Raw genomic sequence first — 6654 nt, forward strand, 5'->3', positions numbered from 1 at the left:
CCTTGGATTCTACTTTGCAAAAGAACCTAGCTTGAGCTAGAGCTCAGTGTCTGATGTCCATGCCCACTGCCATTTGGATTCATGGCATGAAGGGCAAATCAGCCAAAATGGAGTGGCCTTCCTTGCCCGGATTGCCAAGAGCCAATAGGATTTCATGACCAGGACTTGTTGTACCACCTATCTCGTCCCCCTCTCCTCATAAAACATAAAAAATGTTTTCATGGATCTATTTGTTTGGAAAATCCACTGGATATGCCCCAGGGTGGCAAGTTTGTTACCCTGTTATCTCAATAAAAGATTTTATTCCTCAACTCATGGCTTCAATTTATTTCAGAACTTGACAATATAAATAAGGGATTGGTTGCTTTTACCATGTTTTTTTTTTCCTCTTAAAAAAAAAATTCTTTAGAACAAGGGATGGCTTTCTGGATATGGAAGGGGGGAGATGTTCAGAAATAAAGGTGATACAAATATAAAAGTATCAATAAAATGTTTTTAATGTTTAATGATATTGGGGTTCAGGAGTGTTAGACCCCAAAAGCATATTGGGGTTATGGGCCAGTGTTACATGGTGTCTCAAAAGAATTTGTAGGCATTGACCTAGATTGAAAATCAAGGGGCAGAGATTTTATTGCACTACTAAGAGCAGGCTAAATCCCCAAAAGAAGTTAGTTGACTAACCCTAAAAAACTGAAGGCTAATATTATCCTATTCCTGTAAAGGGTACTGAGGCAGTGTGATTAAAATGTATACAAATTGAGACTTCAAAGAGGAGGAGAAAGGGAGCATCCATAGAAACCGATGGAGTGATTACAAATGTTATTCCACTAAGCATTAAAGTTTTATAGCTGCCTACATAAGCATCTTTATCTGGCTTCCTTAAAATGGGCATATTTAAAATGACTTGGGATTTGCTTAGCCTGCATTGGAATATTTTATTATTCTTCAAATTTTATATTTTCATTATCACAAGCATCAGTAAGCATGAAGACATTCATATATATAAAGAAGTAAAAATGATGTCTGTATTTGACAGTGATTATTTTGAACAGGTTTTAAAGTATATATTTGACAAGATAGTTCCAATATTTCCCTGCTCATCCATTTCTTCTGAACTCTTTACACTCTTGTGTGTATTTTTAAATGTTTCATTTCCACCCTTTTCTTTCTTGTCTTCTTTTTTTGTTAAGATTACGATACCTACCTGCCCATTCTTCCAAATAACCCTCTCTTCCAAAACAAATAATAAGAGGAAGCAGTTATTATGTTTGTAAAGGGTACTCATATCTGAATTTTCTTGATTATGAAATGATGGAAACCCCAGTGTTTGAGAGTCACTCAGGTCCTGGAAGACCTGACCGATTTCTTTTTGCAATTCACTTGCTTTTTTGACACATCCCAAAATCAGAATACATGGGTCACTGACTGGCACATGTCCTTATTATGTCCTCTGTGTTGATATCAATATATTTTAACTAGGTCAAGTTCACTGAGAGAACATGTTGTTTCTCTCTTCCTTGGAACCAAAATACAACTGGTACAGGCATTCATTATCATCCTCTGGGATATTTTGGATTCTTCCCCTTCCTTTATTCCACCCCCTCCATATCCAATCTGTTGCCAAGTCCTGCTGATTAGATATCTTCAGTATCTCTCACATCTGGCTTCCTTTCCATTCAAATAGCCACCATTCAAGATCCAGCCCTCCTCATTCTCTCACCTGGACTATTATAATTACTTCCTAACTAGTCTCCTGGAGTGCAATCTCTCCCCTTTCCAAGACTCAGTTCTTCACACAGCTGACCAAGCCACCTGATTTATGTTTAGCTCAGATCCTGTCACTCCAAGGCTCAAGAACTTTCTGTGGTTCCCCACTGTGAGTTGATTGAAATCCTGACTATTTAGCATGACATCCCAATCCAATAAATCATTGAGAAATTAACAACCTTTGGAAAGATCACCAATGGGAAAAAAAAGTTGGCTTCAATCAGAGCTAGCAAAATGACTCTAAACTATCTTTCTCGCCCTATTCAAGGTATTCCCTTCTATGCACTCTACATTACAGCTAAATTTCATAATGTTAGACTAACTAGCTTTTGAGATACCTTTAAGCACTACATCTACAATCTTGCCCTTACATCTGTAATCTTTTTGCCTTTTTTGCAAATGGTCACCTAGACTTCAATCATCAACAGGGATAGCAAAAAATGCCAGTAGTAACAGCTAAACTTTATATAGCACTTGAAAGTTTAAACAATACTTCACATGTATAGCACAACTATTTCCGTGGGGCTCACAAAAAAAGCAAGAATAGATATATCCCCAGAATCTCTCCCCTTCTACCGGGGAGATTTTACTATAATTTCTACCAAGAGAAGTAGCAGGCTGAAGGCAGAAGCAAACCACTCTGCTCCCTTTAAAAAGAATACCATGCTGGATCTATTTGTACCTTCAAATATTATCAGTCTTGGAGATGCAAAACAAATCAAAGAAAGTATACATAGAAGAAGAGTTATACAGATAGATATATTATATATATATATGTGTGTGTATGTATATGTGTGTACAGATATGGATATGTACATATGTATGTGTATAGATATGCATATATATACACTTTCTAAATTTGTAGACATATAAAACAATATAGACATATATGTATATGTGTATATATATGTATATATACATACATATGTATATATATACATATATATGTGTGTATATATATATGTATATATATATATATTTATATATATATATATATATATATATATATATATATATATATATATATATATATATATATATATATATATAAACAATAGAAAATGAAGGCTTTTCCATTTGGAAGTTGAGATTTCTCAGCTCAGTAGAAAAGGAGAGAGAGATGGAGAAAAGGAAGAGGGAGAAAGAGAGAGACAGAAGGAAAAGGAGAACGAGAAGGTTTTTCAAATCTCAAAATTATTCAAAGTCTCTAGCTGGGAACATTATCCAAGTTCTACATGTCACCTTCTTCCTAGAGTTTTTCTCTCTTTCTGTCTCTCAAAGCTGGAAGCCAGACAACCCCAGTAATATTAAAGAGCCTGGATTTCTCTTTCCTGCTTTTAACAATTCCATCCTTCCCCTTTTAGGCAAGAACTATGGATTTTCACCAGTGAGGAGAGACCCAAAGCAAATGGCTTATAGGGCTTGTCTCACACATGTATCTTGTGATTCCCTACAATAGGGTGTGAAATGAGCTGCTTCTATCTTCATTTTATAGATAAAGAGATAGAAGCTCAGAAAGTGTAGTATAGTCATCCTACCGTAGGTATATATGTGAGACAGGATTCAAACTCAGTTCTTCCCGACTCCAAGTCCAGTGCTGGAACTTCTATCCCAACTAATAGTCTTCCCACTTTCTCCATAATCGTTTTCACTTATTGACACCTTCCCCACTTTCACTCCTCTAAGGTCATGTGTAATCCCTTCAAAGTAACAGGGAATGTCAGGACTTCAAGGTATTTTAGAGACTATCTAGCCTAACTTTTTCTTGTTATTGCTGGGGAAACTGAGGAAATGAGAGTTGAAATGGCTGGCCCATGGGGATAAGACTCAAACTTCTGCCTCCTGCCTCCAAGTACAATGTCTTTTCCTCTATTTCATAATGCTTTCCTCAACATATTCACTTCATTACCACAATAGTAAAGACTATCACTGCCAGATAAAGTGAACCACTCCCTCCTGGAGTCTCTTGACTCAACATTCTCTGATCTCTTCCCTACCTCTAATCAATTTTTTACCTTGATTTGCATTTTAAAGATAACTGATGATCCGTGATCTGTAGCCAATGATTAATGAATGTTTGAAAATTTGTGTCTAATATTGACTTTCATCAGGATAGTAAGGCTCAAAAATATTCTTTTTTTTTTCTCCTTCGAAATGCATGTAAAGATAGTTTTCAACATTCACTCTTGGAAAACCTTGTGTTCCAAATTTTTCTCTTTCTCTCCCCATCTCTCCCATCCCCTAGATAGTAAATAATCTAATTCAGGTTAAATATGTGTAATTATTCTAAATATATTTCCACATTTATCATGGTACATGAGAAAAATCAAATCAAAAAGATAAAAATAAGAAAGAAAAAAATAAGCAACCAAACAACAACAAAAGTGAAAATACTATGTTGTGATCTATATTCAGTCCCCCTAGTCCTCTCTGAATACAGATGGCTCTCTCTATCACAAGACTATTGGAGTTGTTCTGAATCATCTCATTGTTGAAAAGAGCCAAGTCCATCATAGCTGATCATCACATAATCTGCTTGTTGCTGTCACAATGTTCTCTTGGTTCCATTCACTTTACTTACCATCATTTTATATAAGTGTCTCCAGGCCTTTCTAAAATCATCTTGTCGATCATTTCTTATGGAACAATAATATTGCATTATTTTCATATACTACAAGTTGTTCAGTCATTCCCCAATTGATAAGCATCTACTCATTTTCCAATTCTTTGCTACCACAAAAAGAGCTATTACATTTTTGCGAATGGGGATCCCTTTCCCTCTTTTATGATCTCTTTGAGATAAAGACCCAGTAAAGACACCACTAGATCAAAGGGTGTGTACAGTTTGATAGCTCTTTTGGCATAGTTATAAATTGTTCTCCACAAAGGTTGGATCAGTTCACAACTTCACAAACAATGTATCAGTGTCCCAGTTTTCCCACATCCCCTCCAACATTTATCATTATCCTGTCCTGTCATCTTAGCAATCAGGGAGGTGTGAAATGGTACCTTAATTAATTTGTATTTCTCTAATCAATAGTGATTTAGAGCATTTTTTTCATATGATTAGAAATAGCTTGGATTTCTTCAGGTGAAAATTGTCTGTTCATATCCTTTGACCATTTATCAATTGGGGAATGGCTTATATTCTTATAAATTTGAATTAATTATTTATATATTTTAGAAATGAGGCCTTTTTCAGGGACCTTGGATGTAAATTTTTTTCTCAGTTTTCTTCTTCCCTTCTTATCTTGGCTGCATTGCTTTTATTTGAACAAAAACCTTTTTAATTTAATACAATTAAAATTAACCATTTTGTATTTCAAAATGTTCTCTCATTCTTTTTTGGCCCTAAATTCCTCCCTTTTCCACAGATCTAGCTAAAAAGAGATAGATTATCCCTTGTTCTCTGATTTGTTTATAGTATCACCATCTTGGTACAGGGTGTTAGATATGGGTCAATGCCTAGTTTCTACCATACTATTTTCCAATTTTCCCAGAAATTTTTGTCAAATAGTGAGTTTTTATCCCAGAAGCTGGAGTCTTTGGTTTTATCAAACACTACATTATTATAGTTATTGACTATACTGTATTTTATAAACCTAACCTATTTCACTGATCCACTACTATTATTTTTCTTAGCCAGTGTCAAACAATTTTGACGACTGCTGCTTTATAATATAGTTTCAGGTCTGGCACAAGTAGTCCATCTTCATTTACATTTTTTTTCATTAATTCCCTTGATGACCCTGCAAATAATGTGACATAATTATAAATGGGGCAAGAATATTCTAATCCTGTTTGTTGCCAGCCTCAGGCTCTGGCCCTGCCTTTTAGCCACAAAGATCCTGGTTTCTTCTCTCTACCTCTTCACCTTTCTCCCAGCATTTGTCCATAATGAGTATTGGTTGGGGGAAGGCAAAAGCATTCAAGAAGTCCATACTACGCTCCATGCACTTTACAAATATCTCCTTTGATCCTCACAATGCTATCACATCAAAATTGAGGATCAGGGGCTCTGTGTGGTAGAGTAGGAAAACAGCAGTGGCCTTGGATTCAGATATATGGGTATGAATCCTATTTCTGTCAGGAGCTGTGTAAACTTAAATCACTTCCCTTCTTTTGGCCCCCATATCCCCTCAGTACAGTGATAGCATTTCCCAGAACATCTCTAAGTTCTTGATCATTTCAAATTAGCTAACATGAATTACTGAAGAGTTAACATGTATGAAAAGCCCCCAAAGGAGCAAAGCAAAGATGTGGTAGAACTCACCTGGCATAATGAGCAAGGCAGAACGGTGACCTCTCTGATGTCTCTGAGCAACATTTGCCCTTGGCCCACTCAGGAACCTCCTATCTTTGCCTTAAACTGGGAAATGGGGAGAACAGAGTGATAAATATGGGAATGAGTTCTATAAAAACTCTGTGGATATTAGCGCTCCCTATTTTTATTCAGAAACTGACATGAGTCAACCTCCTCCCATCATGGGAACATGCTGCAAAGATGCCTGTCTGTTGAAATGAATCATATTGAGATTAGAAAGTATTTAGAAAAGTTATAGAGACCTGCTTAATCCCGGGGTAAAAGGATAGGGAAGGTGAAGGGCTGACCATACACATCTGGCTCAGTGCCCGAATCAAAAGGCCACATGTTTTTCTGGGGATTCTATTTTTAGCCATAGCCTTGGGATAAGTTTGGGTTAATGCTTCCAGTCACAGAAATTCACCCCCATATGGCGAACGTGGACTCAAGCCAAAAAAACATCACAAAAATCATTCAATGTCACAAAAATGACACTGGACACTGTTCGGGAAGCCAACTTAGACATGTTTTGAGGCACCTAGAGCTACACATTCTTTGATTCAGACATACCAATATTGTGCATA

This window comes from Sminthopsis crassicaudata, chromosome X (genome assembly GCF_048593235.1).
Source record: "Sminthopsis crassicaudata isolate SCR6 chromosome X, ASM4859323v1, whole genome shotgun sequence".
In the NCBI taxonomy this organism is placed as follows: Eukaryota; Metazoa; Chordata; class Mammalia; order Dasyuromorphia; family Dasyuridae; genus Sminthopsis; species Sminthopsis crassicaudata.